Source organism: Mercenaria mercenaria, chromosome 11, assembly GCF_021730395.1.
Source record: "Mercenaria mercenaria strain notata chromosome 11, MADL_Memer_1, whole genome shotgun sequence".
NCBI classification, from domain to species: domain Eukaryota; kingdom Metazoa; phylum Mollusca; class Bivalvia; order Venerida; family Veneridae; genus Mercenaria; species Mercenaria mercenaria.
In genome coordinates, this window is record NC_069371.1 from 38587643 (window position 1) to 38610058 (window position 22416).

The 22416-nt window shown below is 34.2% G+C and overlaps 1 protein-coding gene across 1 annotated transcript in view; it reads left to right on the forward strand.

The window, feature by feature from the left end:
• The first annotated feature begins 5256 nt into the window (after window positions 1–5256).
• LOC123531925 (uncharacterized) overlaps window positions 5257–22416 on the forward strand; it is a 40034-nt gene continuing 22874 nt past the window's right edge. The window contains exon 1 of the mRNA XM_045313230.2: window positions 5257–5533. The gene's annotated coding sequence lies outside the window, so the exon portion shown is untranslated. The remainder of the gene's footprint in view (window positions 5534–22416) is intronic.

Below are 22416 nucleotides of genomic sequence, written 5' to 3' on the forward strand. Positions count from 1 at the left end.
TCAAAGGTGAAAACTGAAATCAAAAGAATCTACCGTATTTTCCCGAATTAAGCCCCCCCCCTCTAATTAACGCCCCCACCCGTTTTGGAGGGAAAAAAGTCAACAAGAACGAAAAAAATCACCTACCTCATTTTTATAAGTCCACATAATAAGTAATTTACAGTAAGTATCCAGTGTATTAAGAATTAAACACACTTTTAAACAGTACATGTACCGTAAATCCAAAACGTTTATACTAAGTACGGTACGTATCCAATCTTCAAATAGAAAATTAAACGGTAAATCCATTTTTGATTTGTTTTTGCACCACCCGCGCACAAGCTTCCTGTCGACTTTAAACAAATTTGCGGCAAAGTGTTAACCTTTTCTTCGGCAGTTTTAATTTAAAAGCCGGCACATAAGCAGCGTTTCAAACCACTGACATTGTGTATTGCTACCCGCATGTACTAAGGAAAATATTATCGGAGTACACAGCTGTTTGGGTATGATGACGTAATGTGTAATGTCGCGAGCGTGTCACGGAATACATGAGGTACCGTATTTAAATGCATAATTTTAAGACACGCTGCATTAAGGCCTATGCTATTTTGAAATTATGAATTAGGTGGGTGGGGTACATGATATTATTTCTGATTAATTTTGAAGTTACTGTAAAACAAAAGTTATTCCAATGTGACAATACATCAAAACCATGAAGTGCTGAACTCTTACTTTAATTTAAAAAGTAAAGTGGGAAAAGTTATCAGTATGTTCGTGTCACAATTTTCGGGGTAAGTATTCTATGTCATCGTGCATAACTGCAAAAAACTATAACATACATAATAAAGCTAAACTATCCGTGTAAATGAGCTGAGAGCTATTTTTCTATTTCCGTTTATTACTTTTCTAAAAAACACATTACAATTTACCAGGTTTTGGCAAAATTTGTCATTGTTGTGCACATGCCTTTACACATTAAAGAAGTCCGAACTATAGGTATGGTGTGCGAGAGGGGCCTGAGCGCTTACGTAGTGCTCATTTACAGGAATTGTACTGCTCATATATTTATGAATTTTATAGGTAGATAAAATTATTTATGTCATTGTTGTACATTTGGAGCAAATCGGTCCTATTCTGAAATATGTTAATTTATATACTACGGTAAAAGCCAATCAATGAATTCCTTTTATACCATTGAACCAATCGTGAAACGGCATCTTCCTTCTTCGTCAGCATTCAAGAGTGAATAGCACGCTTCTTTCTTTAATTTTATTTTGGCTAATTTCTGGTTTTATCTTACCACCACATGCCATTCCGCCTCCTCTTTCAAGTGACAATTTTCTAATTTTGAAAGATTTCTCTTAATATGCAAATTCATCTACATTTCTTGATATGCTTTCGGCGGTTATATCCGCCCTAATATGTGAATATATATATATTTGTTATGGTATTGGACTGTAACTCCATTCAGATATGAGAACATATCTATTTGTTAAGGACGGTATGTTTCGCCCAGATACGTGAAAATATAAATTTGTTAAGGTATTTTTGGGCGGTATTTTCTGCCCAGACATGTGAAAATACATATATTTTTTTAATGTATTGTTTTGCAATGGCGGTATTTTTCGCCCAGATATGTGAAAATATATATTTGTTAAGCGGTATTTTTCGCCCAGATATGTGAAAATATATCTTTGTTAAGGTATTGTTCGGCAAAATAAATATTGCCCTTTTTCAGTCAACACTTAGTTCACTCTTATATTTTCCCATACATAGTCCTCAGGGTCAGTGCTTCGTTGTGAACAGATGCACATAAATAACTTTATCATAAGTCCGCAAAGTGCAACAAAAGAAATAGCAGTATTAATTTTGTAATAATATTATTTATTTACAAGGTATGTCTGACAAATGACATCGAGAATTCTAACTTTAGAAAGCTGCATTTTCAAGTACCTGAATTTTTCCACTTTGGTTAAAAAGAGTTTTTTTTTTACAATAGATAATGACTGACTACAGAAGGTAATAAAAATACCATTGACCTAGAGAATGCTACAACCTACTAAACTTCAGAGTTTGTTTAAAATTATATTGAACACGTTTGCTTTAATTTAAGGTGAAAAATAAACTAGAACTCTATGATAAAAATCGAATAAATCATTTCGAACATGTTAGACAGTGAGAAAGCAAGCATATCGTACGTATTATTTAGCATGGATGATTTGAACTGTGAATATATACTTTTTACACTTAACATTTAATTCCACGAGTACACACACATATACATATATATTACCTTTACCCTTTATACAATAGGAATATATTTGTTTTATCTGTAAGATTAAAGCATAACCCGTCGTGAACAAATAATGCATGTGGCGTTCACTGTTGATATATAATTGTAATATTATATTTTGACGTTACACTGAAACAACAAACCCTTTTTGCATATTCATTTATATAAAACAAACAAACAAAAACGAGAACAATGTTTATTTTGTTTGATTGTGAGTAACACCGAAACGACACAATGAACTTTTCCCAGGTTTTGTCGGTGGTGAAAGGCTCCAGGGGTCCCTTTTTGAGGCTCAGACTAATACCTAGATCGAGACACTAACCTCAGTTGGATGGCTTCCTTACGTGAAAAGTTTCACACCTCAAGTGGGTATTTGATCCCACGTCGGTGATGGGCGAGGAATTCGAAGCCAGCGGCCATGACCATCAAGTTTTTCTTTTGCAAGTATAAAACATAAATATTCAATTAAATTTCGTAAACATAACTGACAATGACATTTACCATGTCGGAAGTTACAAATGGCTTGCCGAATACACCATACTTTTAAATACAGAAGTTTACACACCATGTGGGTCGGAAAGCACGAAATTTACGTTCTTGAACGTATATGTGAATAGTTACTTTTGAAATGTAAACAAAGGCATAAAAGTAACTGTTTTCATGTTCGTGGTAAGGATCGACTTGTGATTGTCAATGTTCCCGATACGGAATATATATGAATGTATAAACACGAGCCGTTTCATCTTACAGGACTTACAAGAACATAGTAAGCGGTTGTTTATTTATTGTATTTATGTTCTAGTAACCTTTGACACTGATTTCGAGGACAGACCGGGTTTGTGACATATACATGTCTGTTGTTGGGCTGGAAAAAGATAGATCCAAAATTTATACTAAAAGCTATATTGCATAAATGTTTCGTTATTTCTGTGCATACAATTCAGTTGTTTGAAGGTTAGAATATCAGAAAATTACAGGAAATAAAACATGTCTTTGAAAAAGTACAGATCTTTCATCATTTGTTTGGTTGGCGCATGATTACAAATTTAATGTTAGTAGGCCGTGATGTCCATGAAGCCGTGTAAAGTGATAATTTTGATGACACGTTGGTTTTATTTTGTAATTGTGAGTGATCGTTAAGTGATCAGAAAGATCGGACAGTGGGATGTTATAAAAAAGTGATGTTTTATTTAGATTAGAAAGTCAATTGTACTCTACAATAAGGAAATATAAGGTAAAATACTCCTTTTATTTCGTTCACTGAAGAAAACATGGCGGACACAGATTTGTAAAAGAGCGGTGCACGTGTGATTCGTGTAATATAGTTTAACGGCGTTTTCTTAGAAAGCTAACGCTCAGCTCATTTACACTGATATATCCTTGATTGAAGAATATATATATTGTATATATATGAGAGACTTACGAGACAACTGTTCCCGATTATTTTAAGTACAAATGGCAATCATTTTCAAAGGGAAACAACTTTTTCCGATTATTTTAAGTAATCTTTGAGAAAAAGTTGTCTCCCTTTGAAAATGAATGCCATTTGTAAAGAAAAAAAGATAAACAATTGCTGAAAACTATGTTCCACCTTGTTACGTGAAATTTCACCACTCGCACGCTATTGCAAATGCATCAAAACAAACATGCGTAACAGTTCTTTGAAAATGGTGAGTTTTTAAAGGCGTTTAACTGTCCGGAAGTGGAGCCCCTTTAGGCAGCCCTTTTCCGGAATTCAATGTTTATATCAGTATACTGACACTTGTTTCGTAAAGTAATATACATGTTTTACATGATGTTCAATTTTCATGTCAAACAACTCTTTCTTTCTATGATTTGGTGTTGTTTGATTTTTGTTTCTCAAGGCCTCCATCGAAACCTTAAATTGGATGCCAAATAATTATGTTTTGGGGGGATTAAACAACACAGAAACACTTTACAGTTGGTTTGAACGATGTTTTTAAGTTTTGTAAAAGTTTTTATTTTTTATCTTTTAACCTCAAATGAACGCCCCCTCTTTGGAAAATGTAACGCCCCCGGGGGCGTTTATTCGGGAAAATACGGTATAAATGAGAATAGAAGATTCCGTTTCTGTAACTATCAATTAAGGAATACACGTATATCTAGAATAAAAAAAACACAGTAGTAATAAGAAGTAAAATAACATTGATAAACTGTTAATTATGTTAAATAGAAAACTTGAAAAGTCCGATTTTTATCATTTGACAAATGAGAAATTGCTCGGAAATAGATATAACTTTATGTGAGGACTCATAATGCCTTTGCTTAAAAAGTGGCTGCCACATTTTTCGTTATGAACATAAAATACATTTTTTAATTTCTTGTTTAATCATATTTCCAATAATTGTTTTCTCCTATACTTGTCAAAGGTTTGAATATTCACGAACATAGTAGACAGTGTTATTGAATTTATTGTATTTTATAACCTCCCTTTATTACCTCTAACTCTAAAATTACATGTGCAGAACTAGAAGTAGCTTTTTTATAACCATGTAATTATGTATCATTTTAGATAAACTGTTTACTCGTTTTGAATGCATATTTGTAAAGTACTAAAATTACAAAGCCTTTATTTTAAAACATATATCATAGCTACATTGAAATACCAGTGTTTCATTAAATGTAACAACTTTTGTCATTTGAAAATTTATAACCTCGACATGATCAGTTCCGACCTTCCATTTGATACATCAAATAGAAATATGAATAGCTTTTGCCCAATCCCACGTTGCCTTATTACGTATAAAGATCGCCCAGAGAAAAGAATGATCATGGTGATAATCATTCATAATGTTCTCCATACAAGGTTAAGTTCGCCTTGAGAGAGGGGTATAATTTGCTCTAATCAGTATAATCTATATAACATTATATATTTGATGAATCGATCTTAATATAGCTAAATCTTTAATTGCTAAAATCTTGAAATTGTGCAACCAATCAACCAATCAAACAACACTAACACATTACTTTTGAACTACTTAAGTGTAGGCTGACTGTTCTGGGGAGGGCCGTAGACTAATGTTGGAATAACTTTTTGCCCAACCCATTTGTATGTATTTGATTTAATGCTTGTATAAATGTGATGGATACATGTGTGAATATATGTATTATACAATAAAATATGTTTAAACTGAAATATCTAGATAAACTACTCGACACTGCAACGGTCGTTGAAATTGTCATCTAGAACAAGTGTTCAAACGGAAGGAGTATACAGAGAATAAAACATCAGGATGGATGGTATAATTTTTTCTTATATATTAATGGCTATATTTTTAATTTAGCATTATTATAATCAGTCATGCTAAGTTTTTAAAGGCATGTACATGTGGAATATCGGGCAAAATGTTGTAATCTTTAGCGTATATTTCATTTTTGAATTACAGACATCAAAGTTTCGCTCGTACATTATCATCGCATACACAAAAGACATATTAACATTATTTTTTTCATTTTGATGACCATAAAAACCTCACATGAAAAAGAATTGTACAAATATTTATCAGTTTTTTTACTATTTCTTTTTGTTTTTTTGTTACATAATAGGTAATAAAACCATTTTTCTGTGGTCAGATTTTATTAAGAGATTATCTCAAATAGAACGATTTGGTTTTATTTTTTTAGTCAATGAAGTAAAATTGAATCTCAACATTTAAAAGATGTTATGTATTTAAACAACTTGACATAAAAATATTTAAGCATTTCGTTTATTTGGATTAAATATAAAATGTTACTGATATAGGATAGGTTTATGGTAATTTTAACGCACCCTTTTCATTCGAACGTGCTTTATTGGAAATATTTCTAAAATACAATTATAAATCTAACAGAAATATCTACCAATATTTTGGCACTGATAACGTGATTACAGTTGTAATAGGTGGAAGCGCCCTGGGTTGCAAGTATGAACCTATTCAAGATTTAGGGACATCGAATCTCGAGTATTTCGAGAACAAGTTTGTTTATTTATAATAATCTAACAACGATTGTCACAAACAGAAATTGCTATTTAACGTTACATACTATTGTCTGTAAGTATCCATCTGGCACTTATTAATCTTCGCCAGTATTTTCGGGCGTTTTCGTTAATTTACTCAGTATTCATATCCTAAAAATATCTATACATGTATTACTAAAATAACCTATATAGTTAACCGTGACACGGTGGCGTAGTGGTAAGATGTCTGACTTCCACGCACGTTATCAAGGGTTCCAAACTTCCTTAGATCATTTCTAAATGTTAAGCAAATTAAAATTGAATGGTATCGATATTGCTTTTAGTCTTACATTATTTTATGTATCATATTTCATAAATTTTACTTGTTTTCTCTTGTAGTGTTGTAGTGGAAACACTGACGACAAGAAATTTGTCTTATTGTCTAAGATATTTTGAAATAATTTCATTTGGCTTTTCTACAATGGTTAAATTGGATAACTTTAAAAAAATAAAACATAAAAATCACGATAAGTTTGATAAGATAAGTGGAAAGTTTGCAACTAAAATTTGGAAACAAAAAGAATATAAAATATATTATGGTCAGACGTAAGACTCGAACCCACAATCCTGAGATTCGCAGCAAACGCTTTGTCCGCACAGCTATCTGCGCATTATATCAATTACGAAATATATATGCAATAGTCATATTGCTATTTAGCTTCGGACGCAGAAAAAAATTAATTTACGGATTTTAACGGAATATTCGAGAGTGCCAGGTCAATAATTACGGACAATATAAACCTGTTAAATATCCCGTACACCGCATCGTTAAAAAACAAAACGAGCTTAATACCTTTCGGGAACAAGGTCCTGGCAAAAATAGCAAATACGTGTTCTGGTCTTTAATATAAACAATCTGGCCTTAATTCCAGGATGGATCCTATAGAATCGCACAAAAAACTTAATTCGCCCGAGCTAACGATTCAAATGATTTACAAGCCGTACATACTCCTCACCAGAACATATCTAAATATGGCTTTAATGAAGTTCTAAAATGTTCAAGAAAACGTTTTTCTTGCTACGGTCACAATAAAACTATCCCATTATTTTTTGAAATCCTACATTTTCGTAGTAAAAACTCAATCAAAATCACTGCATATACAGATGAGAGCACACAGTATACCGTTAAATCCGCATAAGGTTAAAAGAATACAGCATACACACGCCTGGTAAACAACAGAGCTACCTCTTTCAGAGGTGTATACGGTAAATCGCTCTATCGCAACTTCCGAGCTAGTGCATGTCGCGATAAAAGAACGTCAACAAAGGTGAGTGTGATCATTTTTTTTTGAATTTTTACAAGCATTGTATCGAATATCTAAAATCGGGGAATAGTAGAAGATGTAACTTTACAGACGATTTATTAACAAGCGTTTGTCCTACTCGGTTTGCTTTATGATATAGTTAAAATGCAAATATGTGACAATCAAACTGCTTTCATGACGAAAAGACCCAGTTTACCGCTAGATCAGTTTGCTGGTAAACATCGCCACGACCACAAATTAAAAATAAATTAGCGAACTTTAAGTTATCTGTAAAGTTAAATCAAATCTACATCGCCTACCATTCCCCGATTTTAGATATTCAATACAACGCTTGTAAAAATACGAAAAAATATGATGACACTCACCTTTGTTGACGTTCTTTTATCGCGACATGCACTAGCTCGGGTGTTGCGACAGGGCGATTTACCGTATACCTCTGAAAGAGGTAGCTCTGTTGTTTACCAGGCGTGATACAGTTAAAGGCGACGTATGTAATGTTAAAAGCATAATATCAAGTTATCTACAATTTAACAGGACATTTTTCATGTTATTCATTCGTTTTAGTAATACACAGGTTCATTCGTTCATTATATACATTGGAAAATGCAATATATGAACCCGTTTTGTCTTTGTATAGAACAACTTTCTTTTATTATATTATGTTCATTCGTTTGAACAATACATAGGTTCATTCGCTCATTATATCAGTTGGAAAATGCAATATATGGATCCGTTTCGTCTATATTGTGCCTGCTTTTTAATTTTGTCTTTTGACAGTTCTTGTGACATGCAGGCTCCATAACCTCAGATCCCCTTTCTAAATTCTAGTTTGTTTAGTTCTGCCCATTGTTTTCTCGTTTGTGGCAAACCCATTACTTCATCTGAGGTCCAAACGCCACTTTTCATGGAATTACACGCCACAACCCGTGTATCATAGAAGGTTCCTTGTTCACCGGCGTTTGAATATATCTGCGGATGTCTCTAAATTGCTTTTTGTACTTTTAGCATGTGTAAATGTTGAGTTCTGCTCAACCCAGGGCTAGAGGGCGTGGATGGTAGCATGTATTTCCACTAGCGTCCATGAACAGGCTCAATCAAATCGAGCCTGCAACATTTTCGTATTTGTCGTGTTGAGCGGCCTGTGAAGTTTCCACTTTTTCTATTTTTTTTATCACAACTGCGTTGTTTGTGCCATGTGGCGGCCGTAAAATGTCTCCCCGTACATTCAATCAGGGCTGATATATTTCGATCTTCTCAGATCGTTCAGCACGACTTTTATGTTGTGTTATTGGTACTGTTTAGTGTCTCAGCATGAACGTTTCGGCCTGGATGGTTCCAATACTCCCGCTTTCATAGCTTTGGGTATTGTATAATCACCCCATGGATATGGTGCCTGCTTTTTAATTTATTTTGTCTTTTGACAGTTCCTGTGATATTCAGGCTCCATAACCTCAGATCCCCTTTCTAAATTCTAGTTTGTTTAGTTCTGCCCATTGTTTTCTCGTTTGGGGCAAACCTATTACTTCATCTGGGGACCAAACGCCGCTTTTCATGGAATTACACGCCACAACCCGTGTATTATCGAAGGTTCCATGTTCACCGGCGTTTCAATACATCTGCGGATGTCTCTAAATTGCTTTTTGTACTTTTAGCATGTGTAAATGTTGAGTTCTGCTCAACCCGGGGCTAGAGGGCGTGAACGGTAGCATGCGTTTCCACTAGCGTCCATGAACAGGCTCAATCAAACCGAGCCTGCAACATTTTCGTATTTGTCGTGTTGAGCGACCTGTAAAGTTTCCACTTTTTCTATTTCATATGCAACCAACTTTTCATTATATGATAGCAAAACATTTTAAAATTTATAAAATTCGATTTCCCTTTATATTTCCTTCAAAATGTAGTATTTGGAACCGTTTTGTCTTTATATGGAACCAATTTTTCAATATATCATATCAAAACATTATTATATAGTCCATTTGGTCATATGTTGGTTCCATATCAAGACGAAACGGTTCCATATATTGCATTTTCCAATTTATATAATGAGCAAATGAACCTATTCTTAAAACGAATGAATAACACGACAAATGTCCATATAAGACAGCCACGGCGTTACATTCAATCAAATGAAAGCATGGCCTATATATCTGAAGGACCTCATATGAGCACCCAATATATGCAGTGTTAAACGCATCGCACTTAACATAGAGACGCTTTATATACTGATATAAAAAGTACAGCATAAAGTGATGTATCATCGTCGCTTTCCATATAACATTATATGAGTGGTTTTACCTCCTATTTGACAGCATGGTCCAATGCAACTTTTATAGTAAAAATGACATTGATGCTGATTAAAGAAGTCGAAAAAATGATGCCTTACATTCCTTCTAGTACATTTTAAAATTGAAGACACATACATTTATTTTGTGTGGCCTCTAACGTTGTTGTTTCTGTCTAATAAACACAATATGAGCCGTGCCATGGGAAAACCAACATAGTGGCTTTGCGACCAGCATGGATCCAGACCAGCCTGCGCATCCGCGCAGTCTGGTCAGGATCCATGCTGTTCGCTAACAGTTTCTCCAATTCCAATAGGCTTTAAAAGCGAACAGCATGGAGCCTGACCAGACTGCGCGGATGCGCAGGCTGGTCTGGATCCATGCTGGTCGCAAACCCACTATGTTGATTTTCTCATGGCACGGCTCATATAACTAACAAATAAATTAACCCTTCTCATGCTGGATACGACTGATTCTGCCTTTGCGACCAGTGTAGATCATGATCAGCCTGCACATCCGTTTTCATAAAAAAGAGCACCTTTGCATGACCCGTGCAATTAAACATTTACCATTATATTACCAATATTTACAATATTTCTGAAACTGAACAACCATGGATACTTGTCAACAAGAAATCGTTATGCTCCCTTAATCAAAAGAGGTAAGTTGGTTCAGACAATATCATTCCTCGGTATATTTATCCTGTTTGTTTCCCATCAGTACTTATTAATGCCCTGCCTTTTATCACTTTGTTTTGCATTCTGAAGTGAAGGTTGTATTCAGTATTATATATATTAACTAAATCGTTTGTATCATATATTATACTTATAAGGGTGTATTCATAGGTTTAGTTTACTTTGATGGCAATTTATACATTATTTAACACTTTGAAGACCCGAACAAATGTATGTGGCTCCGTATATGATTGATATCTACTTAAACTTCTTATGATTTCGTACACTGTTATTTCATTACCATGATGTTTAGCAACTAATCGGGATGAATTCCATCTGCTATTTTATACTATAGCTAAAATAATCTATATTGTCGTCGTTAGCACCTCCCTAAACTCCCGTTTTGCTGTTTGGCTACCTCCTTAATGTGCTTGACGTCATAATGTTGGGTTTAATGATATTTTATTGTTTATATATAAATGCAAGTAGATACATAAAATTACAACAATTCAAAAGCAAATGAGTTGGGCAACAAGTTCTATCAATATTACATTAAGCCCTCCCAGGTCCCAATTAAATAGCGTAGGAACATCATCACAAGCGCTCATACAGAGCACGCGTTCCTTTCTTTATTGGTCTTCGGAAACTGACTGAATTGCAGACTGCTACAATTACTGTATGTATTTGAGGTTCCTATTTTCCCATTAAGGTGGACAGAAGACGAGTTGACCCAATCAATCTGGTGTAGAAACTCGTTTGTTGATTTATTTTAAAAGAATCAAAGATGAGTTACCTACCGGTCTATAAATAACTTATGGACCGAATAAGACGCCTATAATAACAAACATTGTAAAAGAATTACCAACGTCCCGTGACAAGGGACATTTTTCACCAAATACATCTCATACCTATGATGGCCGGTTGCGGCCATTTTAAACCCGCGACAAATTTTATCGTTTCTGTATAAAATGTGGCGGGCAACTTACAAATCCGCGAGATTTTCTGTCAAAATCTTACAAAATGTCGAGAGGAACATATAAACCGCGATATTTTATGATAGTTGCTGGAAGCAACAAGGAAAAACTTGACCGGTAGCGTCCGTAGTTTGACTCTATATTTTATCCCTTGAAAATCTATAATAAGTCGAGGAACAGAAAATAATCTGCGACATTTTTTTTTTGCAGTTTTGATAGAAATTCTACAATAAGTCGAGGGTAAAAATGAAGCCTGGACTTTTTCTTTCTCTATAACGGTCTCATAAAATGTCGCGGTGAAAAAATAGCGAGTATTTTAGACGCAAAATTTTATGCAGACGGATCGATTTAAATACACCTGTTCTTTTCAAAATTGATATGAAGTTGGTAGTAGCAGTATCAGCAAAAACGTGAAACTAGCAGCAGCAGTAGTAGCAGTAGCAGTAGCAGTACCAGTAGCACAACTGTGAAATTGGCAGTAGAAGTCGCAGCAGCAGATGTAGCAAACAAACAAAGAAAACCAACAAAAAACAAAAGGGCACGTGAAACTGGCAGTAGCAGTAGCAGTAGTAGCAGTAGCAACAGTAGTAGCAGCAGTAGCAGTAGCAGTAGCATGACATAAGCAGCAGTAGTAGTAGCAGCAGTATCAATAGATGTAGCAGCAGTAGCAGTAGTACTACTACTAGCAGTAGCAGTAGCAGAATTAGCATTAGCAGCAGCAGCAGCAGCAGCAGCAGCAGCAGCAGTAAGAGTAGCGGTAGCTGTAGTAGCAGTAGCAGAAATAGCACTAGCAGCAGTAACAAAAATGTGAAATTGGCAGTAGCAGTAGCAGCAGTATCAGCACCAGTAGCAGCTGTTGCATTAGCAGTAAAATTGCAGGAATGTAGTAGATGAAGCGGTAGCAGCAGCGGTAGTAGTAGTAGCGGTAGCAGCAGAAGCAGTAAAAACAGTAGCAGCAAATACAGCAGTAGCAAAAACGTGAAAAGGGTAGTTGCAGCAGTAGCTGTAGCTGCGGTAGCATTAGTAGTAGCAGGAGCAGCAGTATCATCTGCATCAGTAGCAGTAGTAGCAGCAGCAGAAGCAAGAGTAACAGCAGCAGCAGTAGCGGTAGTAGCAGTGGCAGTAGCACCAGTATCAGAAGCAGCAGTAGCAGTACCAGGAGTAGCAACAGCGGTCGCAACATTTTCAGTAGCATTAACCGTAGCTTCAGTAGCAGAAAAGTGAAGTTGGCAGTAGCAGTAGTAGCTGTAGCAGTAGCAAAAACGTGAATCGACAGTAGCACTAGCAGTAGTAGAGAAAAAAAATCTAAAAATTGCAACAGAAGTAGCAGCAGTTTGTGAAACAGGCAGTAGCAATAGCAGCAGTAGTAGTAGCAAAAACGTGTGCTATTACTTCTGCTACTACTGGAATTACTTTTACTGCTACTGCTGCTGCTACTGCTACTGCTGCTATTGCTGTTACTGCTACTTCTGCTGCTGCTACCGCTGCTACAGCTACTGCTGCAATTGCTACTGCTGCTACTGCTTTTGCAGCTGCTGCTACCGCTACTGCTGCTATTGCTTCTTCTGCAACTGCTGCTACTGCTACTGCTGTTACTGATACTATTGCTACTGCTTCTGCAGCTGCTGTAACCACTACTGCTGCTACTGCCACTGATACTGCTGCTACCGATACTGATATTACTGCTGGTGCTACTGCTGCAATTGCTATTTTTACTGCTGCTACTGCTACAGCTGCTACTGGTACTGCTGCTACTGTTTCTTCTGTTATTGCTACTGTGCTAATTCTGCTACTGCTGCTCTGTTGCTGCTACTACTACTTCTAGTACTGCCACCACTGCTATTGCTATTGCTGCTTCTGTTGTTAATGCTACTGCCGATTTCACTTTTTTGCTACTGTTACTGCTGCCACTGCTACTGCCAATTTCTCATTTTCTAAGTTTGCTACTGCTACTTCGAACTTCTTACACATCTTTTAAATCCCGTTTTACTTCCGGGTGAATCACGCTTTGCATTTGCATTTTCCTAAAAAGTCTTGGGTAAGAAATCGACGACTTTTTTTTAAAGAAGCCGCGACTTTTTATGACATAAAAACTCGAGGCTTAGATGTTTAAACTCGACATTTTATAAGGTATGCATCAAAACAAAATTATCGCGGATTAAAATGGCCGCAATCGGCGACGTAAAATAAGAATAGGTTTGCATGGCTTATTCTACTATGTAGACAGAAAATGTCGCGGTTTTGTCCGTAATTCGCGACATTTTACGACAAAAGTCTGACAGAATATATTGAGAGTTTCTCTTGGCCGCGATATTTTATACAATTTCGACATAAAATCTCGCTGATCTGAAAGTTGCCCGCGACAATTTATAAACTGACAGTAAATTTCCAATGGCTTTTAAATGGACGCTACCGGCCACCATACATACCGACACAAAATCTTCGGCAATATATTTAAAATGTTTATAAATCATAGCCATATATCATATAACTCATGAAGAAGTTTGAAAATGTCCTAAAATCTATAATTGATGAATAATCTGAAATGTTTATACCTGTATTTTAAAATTTTACTGCGATTTTATTTTTAAATTGGTAAATATAAAGAAATTAGAATCTATGAAAGGGTGGTAATTAAAAAACAAATAAAATACTGACTTTTGCACGGTACTAATGAAACTTGTTTGACACCAGAATGTTGGTTAATGCAGAGCTTCACTACATATATTAAATCAAATGTATCACATAAATAATAATGCTTTATTTACAAATATATATAATAAAGTACTTGTGCCTGGGTGTCTGTACTTTGGTGCACTTGACATCGACGTTTGCACATGACATATTGCCTTGTAATTGTGAATGTCATTTAAATAGAAAAATTAGACCAAAATAAATTGCCAAACTGAATGTCTTATCTCGAAGTATGACACTGACCTAAAGCTAGAAGTTTAGGTCTTACATACGACACATCAAGTTGTTATGTTGACTTTTTGTTCCACCATCCATGAAAAGTACAGTTATTGGCCAGACCAAAAAATTGTGGCGTTGAGCTTTTGAACAGAGGCATGGGTCTGTATGCACATTTCGTTTCATTATGGGGGACATTGCTGCCAAGTGATTTTGAAATCCCTTGATGAATACATGTATGTAATTTGTAGCACATTTGAACGTGATAAAGTTGTCTTTTTTTATCTTACTTACAACGAACACGTTGAAAACAAATTTGCGGTTACCAGAAACATCTTAATAGATTCCAATTTTAGCTCTTCTCTAACAATATGGGTTCCATTTCCGGTCCTGGCTGATATCCTGATTAGTGTTCAGGGATAGGTGATTTACTTAAACTGGCACTGTGCCTAGGCTGGCTGCTGGGGAGGTAAATATGACACCTATTGTGCGCTTGACTAGAAATAAATAGTTCCATCCATTCAAGATAGGGACTTTCGTCGACACGAAATTTTTACCTTTTATGGTACATGTATAGCGAATTACACATTTCCCTGTCCCAATGTTAAACATACATTGAAATAACATACTAGGTTAAAGGAACCCCAAAATGTCATTTTATTGGGTAGACATCTGTTTGACAAAGTTGCGTCCAAGTTATGTCTAAGTTGCAACAGGTATTCTGATACTGAAAGAAATGCTTCTTCTGTCAAATGAAAATATCGTTAAATACATTGCCAAATCCTTTTCAGAAATTTTAAAACTTTATACCACTAATATAGTTTGTTTTATATTTTATTGTATAATGTTAAGTTAAAAAAAGGAAAAATATGCGGTAAATGTAAAAAAGTATGCTTTACTGCTTTAATAAAAAAGTTGAAATACATTGATTGAAAATTTACTAAATTGCTTCAATTGTATTTGGTTTTCATAGGCTTTGGCCATAAATGAGGTTTAGAAAAGGTTCTCTTTGAAAATGTAAATACCTTAAATTTAAGTGCCTTAGTAGTATGATAACCTTTTGGAATTTTGTGATCAAATTGTAGGGTCATTAAACTATTATATTATATTTAAATATAATTTTAGATTCTTAAAATGTTCTTAATATGTTTTAATGTGTATATGGTCTCTTACAAATCAAATTTGATTGGTACTATACTGTATTATTTGTGTTTGTATTGTTTGACAGCAAGACCGGGACTCGAACCCCCATTTTTGAAATTCGTCCTCGAATTCCAGTGGGTACTTTATATATAAGCAATTACAGGCGTCGTAGACTAACCAGTGTAATGCCGTCACGGCCCACGTTGGGCGCTGAGAACACACTTTCTGCCTGTTTTAACATTTAAGTCCTATACCGCGACATAGTAATGAGACTCTAATACAGATATAGAGGATATTTGTTTGTTTCAGTGAAATAGCAATTTTATTTCACAAGTGAGCATCAAAAACTGATATTTTCACAAGTGGCGTAGCCAAGAGTGAAAATGACAATTTTTTGGTGCTCACGAGTGAAATAAAATTGATATTTTACTGACACAAACAAACTTTCTGTTTATTTCATGTGTAAAACTCTACTTTTGTTGCGTAGTTTATAAAATGTCGAAAATCGCGGGAAAGATCAACAGAAAGCTTAACACAAATGACGTCATTTTAACGACGTCATCGTCTTTATGGTCCCCGGTATTCATAACGCTCGGCATATAATTTGACTTCAATCGCGACGGATGACCGGAACTAGGTCGGCAAAAACAATGAAAAATAAAAATGATAATCTACTGTTTCAAAACTGTGGATTATCACTTTTATTTCACCGAGAACACTCTATAATTCACTGAAAAACATAAAATAAATATAATTAAAAAAGGTAACAATTTTGAATAATAATTTTTAAATATAGCGTGACTGTTGATATAACTTAATGACATTAAAAAGCAAGTGTAACACTGAAATCGTGATTTGATAATAAAGGTCTTCTGAAATATGATACCTGTAATTAGGTTTCTATGTAGGTCCTCTTGCAAATAGTCCCAGCTATTACTAGGCCACTGAAAAGCAGGCCTATGTAATCGTCACTTAAAAGAAAGAACATAATTATTCTTTTCAAATTTGTCAAATAGATCTACTTGCCTACCGTATGACTTTGTGCTGGTGTCATATCTGTGATATTAGGATTTAATTTGGTGTAATTATTTGATCTGTAGTACTAGTCCTTCGTTTTATTTTATCAGCTACAACCTTATGACCATGGGATAAGTTATAATTCTGTACATTTAAGTACAATTATAAAATATACCTTTATCTCAAAATAGCATAATGACAATTATGCGAGACAAATTAATTACGCCAGCAGTCAAAATATCATATTCAAAAGCATTTAGTCGTGAATGTGTATGTTTGCCAACTTTCTCAACCAACAATTTGTCATTTTTTTTTATTTAAATAAAAGTACCAATTCCTCTCCCCACTCATAACTTTTACCGTTGGTCGAAATAACAGATAAGATTACCCTCTTTTTAATTCCATAATCTGACTGTTATAGTGAATTTTTTTTCTCTTATCGTCAAATACTCTAAAATATCTAACTTTCTTCTCCGAACTAATTCGTGATAATTCGTATTGTTCTTAAACCCCATGGTCGTATTTTCCTAAAAGTGTGGGAATAAATTAAAGCTCTGTTCTGTTCTGTTCTTATCTATCTAATCTGGGGCCGTATTCATAAAGCATCTTATGTATAAGTATAAGAAATTGATTATTTACTTAAGTATTATTTAGGTTAGAAATTTATTTTACTTTATTTGTTATTCATAAAACAACTTAATAAGTAATTCTTGTTTCTTATTGTGGACGAAAACATTTAAAAAAAACATTAATACATGCACAGTTATGTTTAAAGTGATTTGTTCAGAAAACAACACTGTAATCGTACTCACCACGCTATTTTATTTTCTGACTTAAGTAGTTTCTTACGTATCTTAAGTTTTAGCTGTTTTATGACTTAAACTTAAGTTTTACTTAGACTTAAGTTGAAATCACCTCAAACTTAAGTAAAATCCTAAACTTAAGTCAAAACTTATACTTAAGATGCTTTATGAATACGGCCCCTGATCTGATATGTTACATTCTGTTCCCTTTCCTCATTATTTATAATTATGAAATGAACGTTATCATTTCATATCCCTGTGTGCTGGTATTTGTAGTTCTGTAGTTACAATAGAGCTACAGGAAAACCACCCGTTTAGTTTCTTGCTTAATTTTAACGTTAAATGGAAGCAAGAAGCTTTTATCTTCTTAAACTTGTAAAACAAATAGAGTCACTGGACCTATGCTCGCCCAGGCACATGCTCGCCCATTTTTTAATTTGATGCCAGATTGTGTAATAAAGATGCAAATTTTCATCAGATGTGTTGTTTATTTTTTGTACCCTTTGTGTCCCACTTTCTGTCCTCACTTTTGAAGAGTTTCCGGTTCCGGTCAAGGTCGATAGCAGACGAAAATAAAAGGGAAAGTGAAACCAAAAGTGAAAGTGGCCAAAAAGAAACATGACTTAAAATAAATATTTTCAAAAACACTGGTTAAAAACTGTTGCAAAACTAAAGGTTAAACATAGTATGAACTTTTTATGCAGTTTATTTCAAACTATCAGACCAAATAATGATTTTATATCAGCAAATATTCGTCGACTCCGGGCTGTCAAAATTGTTTTTGAAATGCTGCCTCCAGGGCAAAAACAATTACAGACAATTTTACCATCATCTTTCACATCTGGTTTATTTAAATGTAATAAAAGTTTGTTGTTTATGCAATTTTGTGATTCGTCTTCACCCTACCCATAACTTCTAGGCAAGAATGCTGCATCATTAGTTTTTACAGTAAGTACGTTTTGATAACTTCTATTGTATAACTATCATGCTTTTTGCGGGAGTAAATATGTTGTTGAGAATACTGATAGATTAGACTAAATGTTTATCTTGTCATTTAATACATAAATGGTTTTCTTTTAAAAATATACCACTGGGCGAGCATTGGTCTTGGCCACCTGGAAAAACGATGGAAACAGTATAGTGGTGTTATGCCAGATTTTCAAAGTCCCGGATGTAAGTGTTTACTAAAAATTGGGTCATTTGAATGGGGCAATGCCTGGGTAGAACTGACGAGGCAAAGAAGTTGATATATAGTATTACAATAAAAATATTGCAATTTAAATGCCTTTTCTGGGCGAGGGCTGGTCCAGTCAGTCTATGCCATCATAATATTCATAAAGTCAAGAACACCTACTTTTTAGCCAAGTTGTCATATTTGAAAAAAACATGATTTATTTGCCTCTAAAGTAAACGAAGTTGTAAATTTTAGTGCTCAATGTAAGTGATGGTGACACTTTTAAAACATAATTGTATATTCAATTAGAATAAATATTTTTACATCAAATTGAAGAGGAGAAATTTATATATAATGCCATATCTGCTAAAACATTCACAAAGGTAAAGAAATATTTAAAATTAACCATCGTCTTATTCTTGGACATTGTTAAAGATATTGATGGTGTAGGAAGGCCCAAGGTACCCCATCGGGACATTATTTCATTTATGAACAGGTACTTGAGTAGTCTGGATTACATGTCCCTTACCTGCTACACAGTACCTTTGATTTGACCGGGTGACCTAATTTTTGACCAACGTGACCCAGATTCGAACTTGACCTAGAGGTCATCAAGACAAACATTCTGAAAAATTCTCATCAGTTTCAAACTTAAACTGCGGACTCTAGAGTGTTAATAAAACTTTCCTTTGATCTGGCCTAGTGACCTAATTTTTGATTCCACATGACCCAGTTTCAAACTTGACCTAGAAATCATCAAGATAAACATTCTGACCAAGTTTCATAAAGATTGCGTCACAAATGTGGCCTCTAGAGTGTTAGCAAGATTTCCCTTTGATCTGGCCTAGTGCCCTAATTTTTAACCCCACATGACCCAGTTTCAAATTTGACCTAGAGATCACCAAGACAAACATTCTTACCAAGTTTCATAAAGATTTGGTCACAAATGTGGTCTCTAGAATATTAAGAAGTTTTTTCTTTCATTTGACCGGGTGACCTTGTTTTTGACCCCACATAACAAGACAAATATTCTGACCAATTCTCATCAGTTTCAAACTTAAACTGTGGACTCTAGAGTATTAACGAGATTTTCCTTTGATCTGGCCTAGTGACCTTACTTTTGACCCCACTTAACCCAGTTTCGAATTTGACTTAGAATTTATCAAGACAAATATTCTGACCAAGTTTCATAAAGATTGGGTCACAAATGTGGCTTCTAGAGTGTTAACAAGGCAAATGTTGACGCACGACGCACACCGCACGACGCTTGCCGACGGACGCCGGACAATGACCGGTCACAATAGTGTCTCTGGTGAGCTAAAAATGACATAATAACTGAAGAAACAAATGATCAAATTTGATAGTCCTGACAATATGCGCATGTCCACTTCATGCTGATGTTGTGTACCAAGTTTCATTTGAACTGATAATTAGTAATTACATGAAAGAATTTAATAAATGCAGCTCTAAACTATCCCCTACCTTTTTGATGTCTACTGTTCATGGTCTAACCAAAGCTCAATAAGGCTGCATTGAGGGCTTTGTGTTCACCATATCATTCTGTAACTGAAATAAAAGACCAACATGCACATTTATATATACATAAATTTTTCTTTCACAATAAACTGTGATTTCTTTATAAATTTCAATTGCTGACACTTCATATTAAAAACAATTTAGAAGTACATAAATCAATTATTATAGTTCGTAAAACAAGTGCTGAATGCCACATCTATTTTCAAAACACTTTTTAAACACCTACCTGTATAAAATGGTATATAAATATGGCAGTCTTCTTCTTGGCAATTATAGCATTCATTGTCCCATTATTTCTTTGGATCAATTTATATCTTCATCTGAAATAAGTACAGTATAGAAAGCTATGATGAAAAATATTGGTAGTTTTCAAAATAATGAAGCAAAAGTGTGACATGGGGGTTGAAAATTCAAAACTATTTCTTTTGGTGGTCAACTACTTTTTATGATAGCAAATAATGCAAAATTCAAGGGAAAAACTTTGGTAAAGTGTTGAGAAATACCAACCAGATAATATTTCAGTCTTTAATTCAAATGTTCAGAGAATTTCCAGCAAGATGGGTGATAAATGTAATGTTGCAGTGTTTTATGACAAGGAAATATGTATAACAGTATTTTTTTCAACATATATGAGTAGGTGTTTGTGTATAGTTTGAAACTTATTTAATAAATGTTTGTGGACATTGGAACTCACCCTTTCTGCACAAATCTGACATGAAAATAAAATTTTACCTAGAAAAGTTGTTGCTGAATGAAAAGTAATTAACATATTATTATAAAACCTTTTTTTTCTCACATTTTGCAGGTTTATAAACCACATGCCAAATTTCAATAATGTCCAGTGATTTTAATTTCTAAAATTGTCAACTCAAAATTGAGTTATTTATGAGATGCACAGGGGACACATACTGACAATCTGTGAAATGTGCATTAATTATTAGTTTTCTGTTCATAAAAAGACTTATGGTGATCATCTTAAGACAAAGTCTATCGAACAGTTAGATTATTCCACAAAATAACTACAAAACTGAACATTTTCACAACAAAAACATGAAAATTCAAAAGCATATGAATTATGATGCTTTAAATGAAAAATAAGTGACTTTAAACATAACTAACACACTAATGAAATCATTTAGTTTACATGCACAGCTTATTTCAGAGTAAAAAATAACAAAATGCCATGCATGGTAAAATGAAATAGTAAAATTCATACATACTTTATAATGCTACTAAGAAGATGCATAGGGGACAAATTGCAGCAAAATATATGTTCATAGAATATGTTCATAGTATATTAAGTAAAATTCTTTCAAATACACAATATTCACTAGTGAACATTTACATATGTAGGTAAACTTAAGAGCTTAAGAAGCAAATAAACCTGAAAATTGGCAACTTGGGAAAAAAATCAAACAATGAAATTCAAATTGTCTTGGGTTTCTTATATAATGCTTAATTATCAAGTAATGCCTGCATTTAGCTTACACACTGCTAAGAATATAGAACTGCCTCAACATATTACAGTAATGCTATGATAATTGATGAATGTCAAAAAAAGGTGCATAGGGGACATCACTTCTTGCTTAAAATTTATGGATGTTTAGCAGTCCTTAATATGTGAATTTGAAAGCTGCTTTTGTATCCACTGTAACTCCCTTTCAAGGCAAATAAAGTAAAAACCCATTTCATTTAAAGAATAAAAGAAAGCTGACACTTAGGAGCTGAAAGGGTGCACAGGGGACATTTTTGGGAGTATTGACATATATCAAAATTCTGAGAAAGTTGATTTATAAGACAAAAAATTCATAAGGTGTCTTCACAGCTGAAAGGATAAAGTTCTTAGAAAAACATTAGGACTTAAGAAAATTAATGGGGTTATGAAGTTGTAGTTTTCAACATTTAAATTTAGTATTTTTTCACTATTTTTTTGTGAAGTGGGTTCCATCACAAGACAGGAACTATTGGTAAGAATAAAATGTAATTAATAATGAAAAAAAGTATTTTGCATTAAATATGCAGAATTTAGGTTACATAAAAAAACCCCAAAGCTGTGACAATAAAGCTTGGTTTGAAAAAGTAAAACACACTATCCTTCATGCAAAATGTCACACTTTCTTGGGTGCACAGGGCACAAAATTAGTATATAACTTAACATAACTTTAAAAATCCTTGCGCCATTCAGCTGAAATTGCACACATTTATCGAGTACATTGATTTGGATATAATTTGCCCAAAACACATTCTAAAACTGAACTGAATTAAAGTATGGTGAAAAAGAAGGAAAAGCTTCATTGTTTTGAAAACCACCCATAGATTTATAAGGAAATTAGCATTATATGGAATCT